General features: G+C 36.5%; 1 pseudogene; it reads right to left on the reverse strand.

Moving 5' to 3' along the window:
- Positions 1-243: 243 nt before the first annotated feature.
- On the reverse strand, positions 244-578 carry LOC123925204 (annotated as a pseudogene).
- Positions 579-17,271: the final 16,693 nt, after the last annotated feature.

The raw sequence follows: 17,271 nt of genomic DNA on the forward strand, positions 1-17,271 counted from the left end.
CATTCTGTCACCCTATATCTTTTGATTGGAGCATTTAGTCCATTTATATTCAAAGTAACTATTGATAGATATGTATTTATTGCCATATTGTTACTCATTTTTTTTGGTTGTTTCTATGTTTCTTCTGATCCTTTCTTCTCTTGCTCTCTTTTATGGTTTGTTGGCTTTTTAAAATTTTTTAAATTTTAAATTTTTTTTTTTTTTTACAAATTTACACCTTTATATATTTACTTTTCATTATTTTTAAATCCTTGATGGGTACAGCATCACAGGGATTCTGTGGGCAATGGCTTTAGCAGGAAGGTTGCTTCAGAATTTGGCATGAACCACTGTTTCCATGAGCATGAGTTACTTTTCCCCCAGATTACTCTGGTTTTGTTTGGTTTGCCACCAGGAGACACTGTGTTGTTCTTTGCTTTGTACACGTAAGCACATCTCTTGCTTAGATAGAATTCCATTTCATCTTGAGCATATACACCTTCAATTTTAAGAAGAGCTGTGTGAGCCCCCTGGTTGCTTATAAGTGACCCTGCTTATAGCCAGCAAAAAATGGCCTTGGACCACAGCCTTCCAGACATTATTTGGTGTTTTAGGAGTCCTATTCCCAACAAACCTCCATAGGCCCCAAGATGGCAGAAAAAGAAATCTTGTTGGCCTTCTTTAGTGATATGCTTGAATTGCATTTTCTTTATTCCTTGCATATCTATTACCAGTTTTTGATTTGTGGTTACTATTAGGTTTATGTATAACATCTTCTGCACATATCAATCTATATAAAGTTTTTTATTGCTTAAGTTTAAATCCATTCAGTACTATCCCCCACCCCCATGTTTCAGTTATATGTTGTCATATATTACATCCTTTTATTTTATAAATCCCTTGACTAATTCTTGGAGAAATATCTATTTTTACTGCTTTTGTGAGGTTTTTGTTTCTTGTTTTACTTTTTACATTTTCCCTATGATCATTCCCTTCCACTCACAGAGTCCCCATTAATATTTCTTATGTGCCTAGTTTAGTGGTCAGAAATTCCTTTAGTTTTTGTTTGTCTGAAGAGCTCTTTATCTCTCCTTCTCCTCTCAATAATAACCTTTCTGAACAAAGCATTCTTGGCTGCAGAATTTTCCCTTTCAGTATTTTGAATATATTGTGCCTTGCACTTCTGGCCTGCAAAGTTTCTGCTTAAAAATCTACTGATATCCTTATGGGGTTTCCCCTTGTATGTAACTGTATTCTTTTCTCTTGCTGCTTAAAAAAATTTTATTTAAGATTCTATTTATTAATTTGGCAGAGAAAGACATAGTGAGAGAGGGAACACAAGCAGGGGGAGTGTAAGAGGGAGAAGCAGGCTTCCCACTGAACAGGGAGCTCCATCCCGGGACCCCAGGATCATGACCTGAGCCAAAGGCAGATGCTTAATGACTGAGCCACATGGGCACCCCTGCTTTAATTTTTTTTTTCTTTATAGCTACTTTTTGCAATTTTGATTACTATATATCTTGGTGTGGACCTCCTTGCTTGAATTTGGGGGGCATCTCTGTGCCTACAGTATGTGGATAGCTGTTTCCTTCCCCAGGCTGGGGAACTTTTTAGCTTTTATTTCTTCAAATAAATTTTCTGTTCTCTTATCTCTCTCTTCTTCTGAGATCTCCATTATGTGAATGTTATTACACCTAATAGAGTCCCTGAATTCCCTAAAACTATTCTCAATTTACATAATTTTCTTTCCTCTCCTTTGCTTAGCTTTGTTACTTCCCATTACTTTGTATTCCAGGTCATTAATTTGTTCTTCTGTCTCATCTAGCCTGCTATTTATTCCATCAGGTATATTTTTTATATCATTTATTGTCTTCTTGATCTCTGACTGGTTCTTTTTTCTCTGTATTAAAGGTCTCACTTCTGATGTCCTTCATTCCTTTCTCAATCCAATAAGTATCTTTATGATCATTACTTTTAATTACTTATCAAGCATATTACTTATATACATTTCACTTTGGTCTCTTGCTATGGTTTGGTCCTGGTCTTTCATTTTGGAGATACTTCTCTGTCTCCTCATTTTGTCTGACTTTTTGTGTGGTAGGAAAGTCAGCTACTTCTCTTGATCTTCATAATAATAGTTTTCATGAAGAAGAGCTCCTGTAGTGTCCTACAGTGTAATGCCCCATTCCTCACATCCTGGTGCTTCAGGGAGTATCTCCTATGTGCCTTGCATATGCTTTTCTGTGGAGTCTTGGCCTCTTTTTCCTTCAGTCCAGTTGTCTACAGAGGCTCTCTTTGTTTTTTGGGGTAATGTTTTGTCCCCATCAGGGATAGGGTGCATTTTAACATGGGGAGCTGTGGTGTTCTTATGAAATGAGACCTGCCCCTGCCACTCAAATTGAGGTCCTACAAAGGCACACATATGGAGATGAGGTGTTGGCAGGGTTTGTGCTGGTCTTCTGGGGAAGGGGGCCCATAACATAGGGACAAAGGCGAGTGTGACCAGGAATGGTAGATATGCCAAAGTCCTGGGATGGGTGGGGCTTGGTACAAGCAAATTAGGTAAGGAGTGTCAGGAGGACAATGGTTACTGCAGGTGGCTGTTCTTTGTCCTGGGAGATGAAGGAGGGAAATGTTGCCTTCCAGCTTCTTTGTTCCTGGAGGGTTCTGCCCATGATCCCCGTCTCAATAGGCCATGCTCTGAGATGAGCAAATGACTGTCCCTCCCATCTGCTCCCGGTGTTTTTCAAACTGCTTGTTCTGTGCTGTATCTGCTTGAACTGTTTGTCCTTACTGTCTCTTTGGGTGGGGAATCTGCTTTCTAACCCTTCTGGGCTCTCCCAGAGTCAAGCCTGTAGATGTTTAAAATGCCAAGGTTTAAGTTTGCTGGTTGTTAAGAACTCACAAAATTCAGCCCAATTTTCTTTCTAAGGCAAATATAATGGGAATTCCTCTTCCCCCTTCATGGGTTTCCTGGTGTCAAAGTCTGTTTTCCACCCTTTTCTGCACCACAAGCTATCCTACCCACAGTGGAAGGTCATGGTCCCTATTGCTCCCAGACCATGTCCTTGCCCTTTCTACCCTCCTCAGTGTGGCCTCGTCACTACCTTTAGTTATGGAGTTTATTCTGCAAGTCTTTGGGTTGTTTTCTGGGTTATTTAGGCTGCTCTAAGTGTTATCTTATTGTATCTGTAGGACAAGGTGAGTTTAGTGTCCTCCTAGTCCACCATATTCCCCTCAGGGCTTCTTGGTTTATAACTCTTGAATTACACAGTTTAGACCAAACCATTTGGGAATAAAAGCAAGAGTTTTATTTGATAGGTAAGCATGATATCAATCGATGTTATGAGTACTTCCAAAAATCTCAAACTTAGTCAACAAAAGTTAAAATAATTAAAATATTATTATAATCTTCCTTTATTACACTTTAAGCTTATAAAACAGACTAAAGTATTGAGCATAATCTATTCTGTCATAATCTTCATTTTTTTATGTTGCTTTATATTGAATTAGCAAGTCTGTAACCATAACTTATTCCAAAATGATGCCAGTGTTCTATAGATGGGACATTTAATTTTATCCAATTTTTGAAATACTTAATTATTATGAAACATTTAGGAACAACTTTCACACAGTTTAAAAGAAAGTCTTAGCAAGAAAAAGGAAAAAGAAAAAAAGTCAGCAATACATAAAAATCTTAAAGGAGAAAAATTAAAAATTTCCACATAAGTTGAAAACTTTATATAAGTAATGGCTTCAGACACTACTACGTCTTCATCAAATATTTATGTAAATGATGACATTGCCCATGCAGAAAATGAAGCCGTGAATCCATTTCATTCCTGTGTTAAAATATTGTTTGGTGAGGAAGGTTATCCCAAATATCAGATTCTACATTTTGGTGAAACAGGTTTTTATTGAAGAAAAATTACTTCTGAATCTTCAGCTTCCTAAATAATGATCCAGGAGATTAAATGACAGCGATGTTAGGCACTGTTTTCAATGGAGATTTAATTAGGCTATTTAAAATTAAGGTATGTATTGCTTTTGTTAGTGCTCTAGTCAAAATTCACATCAGTTTACATTTTTATTAAATGATTGATTGGTTGATTGATTGAATTTAGTTACATAAGTTTTGTATCATATGCTCCTAACTTTGTTATCTCCATAATTTTTAATTTTTGTGATTTTTCAGAATAGGACAATTTATTTTTTTAATGTAATTTAATTTAATTTCCGTGTGTGTGTGTTCCAAAATTCATTGTATATACACCACACCCAGTGCTCCGTGCAATACATGCCCTCCTTAATACCCACCACCAGGCTCACTCAACCTCCCACCCTTCTCCCCTCCAAAACCCACAGTTTGTTTCTCAGAGTTCACAATCTCTTCATGGTTCGTCTTCCCCTCCGATTTCCCCCAACTCACTTCTCCCCTCCATCTCCCAATGTCCTCCATGTTATTCCTTATGCTCCACAACTAAGTGAAACCATACGATAATTAACTCTCTCTGCTTGACTTATTTCACTCAGTATAATCTCTTCCATTCCCATCCATGTTGATAACAAAAGTTGGGTATTCATCCTTTCTGATGGAGGCATAATACTCCATTGTATATATCGACCATATCTTCCTTATCCATTTGTCTGTTCAAGGGCATCTTGGTTCTTTCCACAGTTTGGCTTTTGCGGCCATTGCTGCTATGAACATTGAGTTACAGATGGCCCTTCTTTAAGAATAGGACACTGTAAGAATGTGAATTAAAGCATAAACACTTGTAGTGTATTTCATTTTTAAACATCAGTTGTGGTGTCTAGGGACACAGTAATTTTCAAGCATATATAAAATAAATAATAAAATTGTGAGAGAAATAAAATGTTTTATTTGTTCAAAAGAAATAATTAGAGCAATTTTACATGGAGAAGAGTCAACTGAAGGTCAAGAGACAGGTGCACCAAATTTCTCCAAATAAGAATCCTTGTGAAATGGAAGAAGTGACCTCTAGTGTTCACAAAATGTTAAATTAAGACCTTGTTTGATCCTAATGTGGGAAAATTTGAGGCTCAACACAGGAAAGGAATTTCCTGATAGATCAGTTTGGAGAACTAACTGCAGTTCTCACAAAGTTATATTTCATTTCAGTCTTTCAGTTATATTAGGGAAGACAAATTGTGAAAATATTTTGGAAGCCACTCAATCAATCAACAGAGTGATACTGGAACACATTTGAGGCATCTGCACCCTTGAGTGAAAAAACAAACAAACAAACAAATTCTTCCTTGCTTATATTAGAATTATATTTTTAAATAAATTACAGATAATATAATTTATATACTCATTGGTCAGAAATACTAGGAAAAGAGAAGTATGTCTATTTAAAACTGACAGAATCGACCAGCTCCATATTAAACAAATGTTTTATAGATGTGAAAGAAAAGTCAGTGTGTGTGTGTGTGTGTGTGTGTGTGTGTGTGTGGACAATGCTGACTGGTAATTCCAGTATCAGGTAATATTTTCCTCTGTTACATGCATATTAGTGAAAAATCACTAATGCATAATAAATAGGACAAGAACTATTTATCATCAGTCATTCCAACAGGCAATACACAAAATAATAACCACTATTTATTATACTGCTTTGTCACATGTTTAATTATTTGATCAATGAATTTTCTATTTCTGCCTATGAAATTTATTTTTGTTAAGAAATGAAAGACTTCTTTTTAATTTTGTTTGAAAACACAAAACTGACTCAACTGAACTTCATCTGAACAGCTTTAGAGATTAAATTTGAACAAATACAAAATTAGGATACCCTTCTAAAAATAGGACAGGGAATTGAAGTCATACACAAGTCTCAAAATAATCTTTGACGTTTAATTTCTTCCTTGGTGGTAGTCAGTCACAAATGTTTTTCTTTTTACAAATCATTTTTAGTTCTTGGTAATCAAATCAAAGTATGGTATTGAAATAATTTTTATAAAGCTGTTTGTCTTACATTAATAAAACATTTAGGTACATTTATTTGTGTAATATCTTTTCTAGGTAATTTCTTAGAGTATCTATGATCATCCATGTTTTTGCATATTTTACTAACATAAACATGGAATCCAGGATATAATATTTATCAAAGCTTAATGTAATACTGATAACATTCTCCAGCAATATATCTATGTTATCATTTCTAATATATCACATTACAACTTAATGGATTTATACTTAAAATTTGTTTTCATATTTAACCTTAAAAATTCCTAAAAGCAGGGACCTTCATTTTTGTTGATTGCTAAAGTCTTCAGATTTGTTTGTTTGCTTGTTTTTCTCAAGGATTATAGTTCACATTCACTTACTTGATTCACATCAAGTAAGAAGAGGTTTGAAAAAAAAATCAGAATTAGAATAATAGGTATCGGGCGCCTAGGTGGCTCAGTGGATTAAAGCCTCTGTCTTCGGCTCAGGTTATGATCCCAGAGTCCTGGGATCAAGTCCCGCATTGGGCTCTCTGCTCAGCAGGGAGCTTCCTTCCCCACCTCCTGCCTACCTCTCTGCCTACTTATGAACTCTGTCAAATAAATAAATAAAATCTTTAGAACAATAGCTATCTATGTCAGAACTAAAGAAATATCTCCTAACAAAGAAATGGATTATAGTCTTTCTTGTGTTAGTGAAATAAAAAGTATATACTTAAATGTAATAGACTTTATCTTTTAGAACAGTTTACATTTACATAAAAATATAAAGATCTTACAAAAAGCTCCCTATACCCCACATCCAGTTTACCTTATTATTAATTTCTTACACTAGTATTATACATTTCTTACGATGAAGGAATCAATAATGATACATTATTATTTTTTTAAAGGTTTTATTTATTTATTTGACAGAGAGAGAGAGAGAGATCACAAGTAGAGAGGCAGGCAGAGAGAGAGGGGGATGCAGGCTCCCTGCTGAGCAGAGAACCCAACGTGGGGCTTGATCCCAGGACCCTGAGATCATGACCTGAGCCGAAGGCAGCGGCTTAACCCACTGAGCCACCCAGGTGCCCCGATACATTATTATTAACTGAAGTTCACATGACATTCTGATTTACTCAGTCTTTCTCTTATGTCTTTTTTTTTCTGACCACTTTTAGGATTATTGCACTTTGCCATATGTCTTCTTAAGCTCCTCTTATCTGTGACAGCTTTTTTTCCTATGATTCAATTGGACTTGTATAGGGATTAAGATCATGGAGGATAAGTGTCATTTTCATGATATCATATCAAAATTGGATTATATCAATATAACTTTGCACTGTTAATGTTGACTTTGACCATTTGACTCATGACTTATTTATTTGATCAGTCTCCTCAAGGTAAAGTTATATCCCCCACTCCCAGCTCCTCTTGGCTTTCCATTTATTGCTATACATATGGATTCACAGTTATTTATTTTATAATTTGGGTTATAATTCAGAGCTACTTTCTTTGTCACTCCGGCTGTTCCAGATTTGACCATTGGTAGCTCTTTAAATTGACTTTTGTGTCTCTGACTTTCTTCATTGTTTTTTGTTACTGTTGTTGCTTTTGATAATTTTTTTTTAAGGGCACTACGACATATTCTAGGCTCAACTTCTATATAGTCCTAGAACCAAACGTTTTTCCAAGGAGACTTTCATAGCTATTTCTTCAAAGAGCCATATCTCTTAGATCTTTTTATTAAAGAATGATATTAGAGCGGTACCTGGGTGGCTTGGTTGGTTAAACGCCCAACTCCTGATTTCAGCTACTGTCCTGATCTTGGGATTGTGAGATCAAGCCCACCATGCTGATCTGCACTGGGCATGGAGCTTGCTTGGGATTCTCTCGCTCTCCCTCTGCTCCTCCCCTGTGGGCTTTCTTCTGTCTCTAAAAAAAAACAAAAAACAAAAAAACACATGTATGTGTATATCTATATTTATATAGATATACACATACACATATAGGTTTCTGCAAATACTTTAATATGTAATCATCTGAATCTATATTAAGCTACATGAATATATACTGATATATCCACCTCTAATATATTGCCGCATGAATATTACCACACAGTCTACTTTCTTGCTTCTTTCTATCCTCTCACTCTAACAGTAAGAAACTTGGCCTCCAGCATTTGCCATTGATTTATTTGTTTAATTTCAACATTCCTGCAAAGCAATGTCAGAAGTGTTACCACATACACAGATAATAAACTTCAAAACTAGAATATAGTGTATATATAGAGTTCCTTTTTCTTAGTCTTATAGACTCTCCTCATTTCTAAAGTTACTTAGGTCAGCACAATATTCTTGTACCCCTTTAGTGAAGTTTTTGTCATATTTGTAATACAGCTCAATTGTTTTGTAACATTCGGCATTCCCTCCTGGGATCACTCTTACTTCCAAAGATTTCAAGAAATGTTAAATATTTCATTAGAAAATGTTCTGTTCCCATAGAAAACACTTTAATGAGTGCCTGCACAGAGACATAGCATTTGTGAGTCTACATGTAGTTGTCAATTTTATGTGTCAGTGTAGGCGCACCTGACTGGCTCTGTCAGAGGAGAGTGTGGCTCTTGACCTTGGGGTCCCATGGTTCAAGATCCACGATGGGTGTAGAGATTAGTTAAATAAACAAACAAACTTTAAACAAAACAAAACAAAACAAAAACACCTCACCGCTCCCCTCCCCCCCAAATTTTTATATGTTGATGTGGCTTTGCTATATAGTTCCTAGTTATTCAGTCAAAAACTACAGTTGTGATTAAAGTCAGTAATCATTCAACTTTAAGAAAGGGCTTGATTCCTTGATTCCTTGATTCCCTATGACCCAGCAATTGCACTACTGGGTATTTACCCTAAAGATACAAACATAGTGATCTGAAGGGGCACGTGCACCCGAATGTTTATAGCAGCAATGTCTACAATAGCCAAACTATGGAAAGAACCTACATGTCCATCAACAGATGAATGGATAAAGAAGATGTGGTATATATACACAATGGAATACTATGCAGCCATCAAAAGAAATGAAATCTTGCCATTTGCAATGACGTGGATGGAACTAGAGGGTATCATGCTTAGTGAAATAAGTCAATCGGAGAAAGACAACTATCATATGATCTCCCTGATATGAGGACGTGGAGATGCAACATGGGGGGTTAGGGGGACAGGAGAAGAATAAATGAAACAAGATGGGATTGGGAGGGAGACAAACCATAAATGACTCTTAATCTCACAAAACCAACTGGGGGTTGCTGGGGGAAGGTGGGGTTTGGAGAGGGGGAGGGGGTTAAGGACATTGGGGAGGGTATGTGCTATGGTGAGTGCTGTGAAGTGTGTAAACCTGGCGATTCACAGACCCGTGCCCCTGGGGATAAAAATACATTATATGTTTATTAAAAAAAAAAAAAGAAAGAAAGGATGAATACCCAACTTTTGTAGCAACATGGACGGGACTAGAAGTGATTATGCTGAGTGAAGTAAGTCAAGAGAGAGAGTCAAGTATCATATGGTTTCACTTATTTGTGGAGCACAACAAATGACATGGAGGACAATGGGAGATGGAGAGGAGAAGGAAGTTGAGGGAAATTGGAAGGGGAGGCGAACCATAAGAGACTATGGACTCTGAAAAACAACCTGAGGGTTTTGAAGGGGAGGGGGTGGGAGGTTGGGAGAACCAGGTGGTGGGTAATAGGGAGGGCACGTTTTGCATGGAGCACTGGGTGTTGTGCAAAAACAATGAATACTGTTACGCTGAAAAAATAAATAAATTAATTAAAAAATAAATAAAAAATAAAAGCCGACATTCTAAAATTTCTAGAAGAAAAAAAAAAAAAAGATAGGGCTTGATTCCTGATTCAACAGTTGAAAGGCCTTCAGAGCAGAACACAAACTTCCCAGGAGAAGAAGAAATGCCTGCTGTGGACTGCAAATCCAGCTTATGCTTCCTAGCTTTCCTTTACTGATGGCCTGCCCTATAGATTTTATACTTTTGTAGCCACTCCCAACATTGTGTGGCCTTTTTCCTTGCAATTAATCTCCTACTAGTTCTACTTCTCTCATCACATGAGCTAAAACATATTTTGGTACCAGAAGAACATCTAGGAAAAAAATAATCTTTAGGATGAATTCTCTCAATTGGCTTTAGGTTTTCTGGAATTATTTCTCTAATATAGTTAGATTTAAAGGAACTAAATACTATATTTACAGTAGTAAGTAAGCATTAGTAGTTCATAGTATGATGTGCCAATAGAGACATATAAAATATTGCCATTGGATACTACAAACCAAATACAGAAAGTGTAACTCATGATGCTACCGTCAAACACCTAAATTCTGCCAAATTTTCTTTGCCTTTAAAAGCAGCCTTTCTTTCCCTGCTCAAGGATGTTAGCTTTCCATTGTGTCAAGAATCTGTAATCACCTCCCCTGCGATGGTTACATTGCAAGTGACTGGTGATTCTCCTCAAAACCTACCACCCTCAAAACCTGTCATCCTCCTCAGAGCCAAGACAACTTTTATTCTAGATTTATAAATAGGTTCAAGTCCCAGGAGACCCCAGAGGGTGAGTACGCAGTGTGACCCCCTAAGGTAGTGCACTTTACGCTAAAAAACTGCACATGCTTTCTAATTTATCTAGATAGAAATATGGGGACAGGGGCACCTGGGTGGCTCAGTGGTTTAAAGCTTCTGCCTTCAGCTCAGGTCATGATCCCAGGGTCCTGGGATCGAGCCCCGCATCAGGCTCTCTGCTCAGCGGTGAGCCTGCTCCCCACCCCCCACCCTCTGCCTGCCTTTCTGCCTACTTGTGATCTGTCAAATAAATAAATAAAATCTTTAAAAACAAAAAAGAAAAGATATACAGGGACATGTGGGGACATATATCGTAAGGGTGTGGGATCATGCTTCTCTTTTGTCAGTTCCAATTATAGAGACCATATGTTGGCTGCTCAATGGCTGCCGACATACATTTAAGATTTTTGAGAAAATACAGCTTATTAGGGAGGCAATAATAATTATTAGCAACAAAATACTGCCTGTGATTTGGAGACCACTTGAGCCAGGGTCCCCATGATCCAAACCAACTAGAATGAAGTCAGGAAATGATACAGAAGAACAACAGGATCATCAGCAGCATAACAAATCCAAAAGTCTAACAGCTTTTTATATGTGGATTCATTCATTCTTCTGCCCCCTTTTCGTGTCTAAACACTAACATTGCCATATTATATCATATGTACTTATAATATGTACATTATTATTTCATAAACTGAAAACTTGCAATTATGGATTAAAGTCAAGGCCAAATATGATTTCTATGTATATTTTTTTAGGTCTGAGTTGATAAAAATTACACCTATTCAAGAATAAGAAATATTTTAAAGAAAACATAGGTGTACTTTTTTTTTTTTTTTTGCAATTTCCTAAACTCCTTTGGAAAGAGGATAAGAAGTTATTATAGAGGATAAGAAGTTATTACTCAAAGTTAGTTACTTTGAGGCCTACTGAGTGACAAGATACTGCTTCACAAACCTTAGACTATTTTGTATATCTATTTGGACATGATAATTCTGAGGTTTTCTTAAAAGATTCTATTTTCCTTATTTTGAATCCTAATTTACTTACTCTAAATTTGTTCTGGCAATATTTTTCATTTTGCTTGCTAGGGAAAAGAGTAAAATCAATAGAGAATAATTTCCTAGTGAAGTCTTGGAAAGTGCTATATTTGTTTTCTACTTTTATCATTTTAAATTTTGTTGTAAGAGTAAGTGTGTATTTTCTTATTTATAAACAAAAGCAATTTATTTAATCAACACTATTATCAATTTCATGGAGGACAACAAAATAGTCAAACTTCCTACAGAGTTATTTGAATGTGCATTTTATAGTCTGGAATCAAAGTTAAGAATACGTGTTATTGGGGTGCCTGGGTGGCTCAGTGGGTTAAGCCTCTGCCTTCGGCTCAGGTCATGATCTCAGGGTCCTGGGATCCAGCCCCGCATTGGGCTCTCTGCTCAGCAAGGAGCCTGCTTCCCCCTCTCACTGCCTGCCTCTGTGCCTACTTGTGATCTCTGTCAAATAAATAAAATCTTTTAAAAAAAAAAAGAATGTGTTATGCAATTTATGAAAACTTGCATCCATACATTTATTTACCCAACATATCTTTATTGAAGGCCTTGCATTTACCAGGGGAAATTATATTTTAAGCATTTACCAACTGAAATATGGATTTTGTTTCAAAAGATCTCTTGCAAATGTGGACTAACCAAAAGCACCTATTTGAAATTCAAAACACCTTCTTAGTTTATATAAATAATGAACTTTGCAAGGCTAACTCATTAAAAAAATCACTAAACTTATTATAAATGTGTAGTTTAAAACAAAAGCAGGTTCAGCATTCTTCGTTCTTCTTTTGCATTCTAGCATTCTTCGTGTTCAAAGCTGTGATGTCCTGATCTCTGAAGGGCAGACCCTGTATTCCCACCAAATTAGCATTCTTTGTTTTTGATCCATTTATCTTATTCTCTGACCTACCTCGATGAGAAGAAAAGGCAGGCATTCAAGGGAAGACACACACACACACACACACACACACACACACACACACACACACACACATACACACACACGGAAAGAGAAAGCTGTGGATGAGCACTGCCTGGACAGCATTTAGGCTTAGGACTTATAAAAACAGATTATGCTTTAAATTAGTTTTAGCTTTACATATGACTTCTTCTCTCATCCTTCTCCTCTTGGAATTGCCTTCTTTCAATGAAGGATTCATAATTTCTGTTCATCTGTCAAACTTTAGTTTTTTGGTTTTTTTTTAATTTTTTATTTATTTCTTATTTTTTTTTATAAACATATAATGTATTTTTATCCCCAGGGGTACAGGTATGTGAATCGCCAGGTTTACACACAGCACTCACCATAGCACATACCCTCCCCAGTGTCCATAACCCCACTCCCCCTCTCCCAAACCCCCTCCCCCCAGCAACCCTCAGTTTGTTTTGTGAGATTAATAGTCACTTATGGTTTGTCTCCCTCCCAATCCCATCTTGTTTCATTTATTCTTCTCCTATCCCCCTAACCCCCCATGTTGCATCTCCACGTCTTCATATCAGGAAGATCATATGATAGTTGTCTTTCTCCGATTGACTTATTTCACTAAGCATGATACCCTCTAGTTCCATCCACGTCGTTGCAAATGGCAAGATTTCATTTCTTTTGATGGCTGCATAGTATTCCACCCAAATGTTTATAGCAGCGATGTCTACAATAGCCAAACTATGGAAAGAACCTAGATGTCCATCAACAGATGAATGGATAAAGAAAATGTGGTATATAAACTTTAGTTTTATATTCCTCTTTAATCATTCTGTTGCCCTATGTAATAATAATTAAAAAAAAACAGGCAATTATTCCCACACCTATGATTTACCTACAAAACGGAAGGCTGCAAAATAGCAGCATCTTGCATGGCACAGTGATTTGACATTGGGGTCCAACTAGTTCAGCCCTAGCATTCCTATCAGCAGGGCCTTTCTCCTCTGCTCTACTTACACCTACCACCACCACCGACAGTGCGTTCTCTCTATGCCTCTTCTTATGTGGCTATTCTTTTGCTACAATTAAATCAAATACAGTAATCGGTCAGAACATTGTGTTCTGACTTCTTCAAATATAAATAAAATATTGTTTGGGCCCTAGAAGCATGCTTATGATATAAATATGATAAAACTGTTTACAGGATGTTTTAAGATATATCTTAGGTTGCAGATACACCTTAAAGTATACCTTTTAAAAATATAACAGAGAGTCCTCATATACCTCACATCCACTTCCCTCTATTATAATTATCTTACAAAAATATGGGCATTTGCTATGATTAATGAGCTATATTAAAATATACTTTACTCAGATTTATTTCATTTTTACCTATCATCCTTTTCCTATTCTAGGATCTTAATCAAGATACCATATTACATTTAGTCATCATATCTCCTTAGGCTCCTTTTCATTATGACAGCTTTTCACACTTGTTTTGATAACATGGACGGTTTTGAAGAATATTTGTTAAGTATTTTTAGGGTTCCCTGTAGCAGAATTTTGTTTGATGTTTTCCCTTGATTAGATAGGAACTATATATTTTGAGAGGAAAATAATAGAGATAAAGTACTATCTTCATCATAAAATATCAAGAGTACATAATATCGACATGACATATTACTGTTGATTCTGATGTTTATCACCTAGCTGAGGTAGTTTGTCAGGTTTCTCGACTGTGTAGTTACTCTTCTTCCCTCCTTTCCATACTGTACTCTGGAAAGAGGTCACTGTGCAAGAGAGGCAGGCACAGAGACAGAGGGGGAAGCAGACTCCCTGCTGTGCAGAGAGCCTGATGCGGGGCTCCATTCCAGGACCCTGGAATCATGACCTGAGCCAAAGGCAGAGGCTTTAACCCACTGAGCCACCCAGGTACCCCAGATGGGCACTTTCTTGTTCCTATATACATATGGCATTTCCTTAGTGTGTGCACAGAGTGAGCAACATCTTTCTTCCTTGTATTATAAAACCGTCAATTCTATTAGGAGTCTACTTGTGTTATTTCATTAACCTAATTACCTCCTAAAAGCTCTGTCTTCACCCACGGATAAGGCTTTAATATATGAGTCAGGGAGGGGCAAGTCGATCAACAGTATTGCCTGTTTATTTATTCAATAATACATTATGTTTATATGGACATATGGATATTTATTTTATAGTTCACCTTATAATCCAATAATACTTCACTTAGTTGTTCAGATTTGAGCAGTTGGGCCTTATTTGCTTGGCTTAAGTTTAACTAATATTATCTAATGTTAACATTAATTTTAATTACTCCTAACTGAAGACTTGGTAAAAAATGTTTATCTCTACAAAAGTAATACAACAATATCTCATTTAATATGGTAGATTTTCTAGGTAATGTTAATTCTGTCTATATTTTGTCTCATGATTTCCTAGCCTTATTTCAGTCATTACAGTACAGTTTCCCTCTTTTTATGTGGTTATTTCTTACTGTGATATTGTTGTTCTTATTTTTTTTTAATTTATTTATTTGACAGAGAGAGATCACAAGTAGACAGAGAGGCAGGCAGAGAGAGAGAGAGGGAAGCAAGCTCACCGCTGAGCAGAGAGCCCAATGTGGGACTCGATCCCAGGACCCTGAGATCATGACCTGAGCCGAAGGCAGCGACTTAACCCACTGAGCCACCCAGGCGCCCCTGTTGTTCTTATTTTTTGTTATTGTTATTATTATTCCTCTCCTCATCCTCCTTTTCCTTATTCTGCTTTCTCATCTTCTTCCCCCATTTTTCTAGGCTTTCTGTCTTTACTATTACCAGACAGATGAATTTACTGCTTTCTTTTAATTCTTTATCTCCTTGTCCAATAATAGGAATATAACTGGGTTTTGGCAGTTGCTTAAGGTTATACATGTGTATATAGAATTTATCTAATTTCATGACTACTTACTTAATAAACATTCTACCAAACAGCTCTTATATTATCAACCCTTTCCTAAGACAATAAAGTTTTGAAATTTCATGCTCTTTTATGTAATGTCTTACCATCATATCAAACTAAAAGAAGAAACATGTTTGTTATAGGGATGCCTGGGTGGCTCAGTCACTTATGTGTTTGCCTTCAACTCAGGTCATGATCCCAGGGTCCTGGATCAAGTCCCACAGCAGGGTCCTTGCTCAGTGGGGAAACTGCTTCTCCCTCTGTCTGCCACTTCCCCTGCTTGTACATGCTCAATCTCTCTCTCTGACAAATAAATAAATAAAATCTTAAAAAAGAGAAGAAACATGTTATAAAAGTGATGTTTAAGCATCATGTTTTCTATCCAAGCCATATTCAACATATATAGGTGAACACAGAATGTTTGCCTTGTGAAAGAACTTCCAGAAGGATGAAGAGTTGGCACCTTTATTTTTAAACAATTTAATATGTTGGTCATATAAGCTTACTATGTGTATGAATTTTGAGCCTGTAGTGAAGCTTGTATTGAAGTTTTATTTTGCCTTAAAATAGTTTTCTGTGTTTGAAGTTTATATTGTGTGCAATTTTTTTTTAAGATTTTATTTATTTATTTGACAGATAGAGATCACAAGTAGGGAGAAAGGCAGGCATAGAGAGAGAGAGAGAGAGGAGGAAGCAGGCTCCCCGCCAAGCGGAGAGCCCGATGCGGGGCTCGATCCCAGGACGCTGGGATCATGACCTGAGCGAAAGGCAGAGGCTTAACCCACTGAGCCACCCAGGCGCCCCTATTGTGTGCAATTTTAATGGGAGATAATTATAAGAAGAAAAAGGTATGAAAAATTAACAAATCTGGTACAGAAAAAAATGAAAAAATAATGATTATTATTTTCTCCATTGCATTATACTATGTAAAAATTTAAATCACACAGGTACCGATTACTATTTACTTCTTAGATGCAATTATTTCAATATTTTAAAATGTATAATTTTTTGACATAAATTTTTATCTTTGAAAATTATTTTTGTATCTTGGGTTTGAATGAAATCAATCATAATTTTTTTCAAAATCATTAATAGGACCAAAGGAGTTTGATTAACAATGACAATAATGACCACTTTAATCTGAAGCTTTCTACACATCTTTCAAAAGCAATACACTTTGCTTTAAGAAGATTTTGTTCATATGTTTGACAGACAGAGATCACAAATAGGCAGAGAGGCAGGCAGAAAGAGAGAGGGAAGAAACAGGCTCCCCACTGAGCAGAGAGCCGGATTTGGGGCTCGATCCCAGGACCCCGAGATCACAACCTGAGCCAAAGGCAGAGGCTTTAACCTACTGAGACACCCAGGTGCCCCAGCAATACAATTTAATAGAAAATAAGATGCATGTGTACATACAGACATGTAGGCACACATATACATACCTTCACACACAGAGCTGCCCACCAAAAAGCCAGATGATAGAGATGACATTGTGTTTCAAAATACTTATATTTAATCATCTCACAAAACATAGTACAGCATAGTACTGAAAAAAATAGCTGAAAGAAAACAGAATTAGCAAGGAGTCTAACTGTGATCTAAAATCACTTACAGAGAGAAAATGCTGATAGTAAGTTTAGAAATACTTAAAAAGAATTTTGGTATATTAGTGAAGTGACCATAGGGAAATTAGTTTAAAACGTACATGATTTTGATACCATCTTTTCGAAGCTATTGCTCTGGGAAAAAAGAATGTGAAAAGAAAGGACTGGCACTCCTTGA

The sequence above is a fragment of the Meles meles genome, chromosome 14 (genome assembly GCF_922984935.1).
Source record: "Meles meles chromosome 14, mMelMel3.1 paternal haplotype, whole genome shotgun sequence".
Lineage (NCBI taxonomy): Eukaryota > Metazoa > Chordata > Mammalia > Carnivora > Mustelidae > Meles > Meles meles.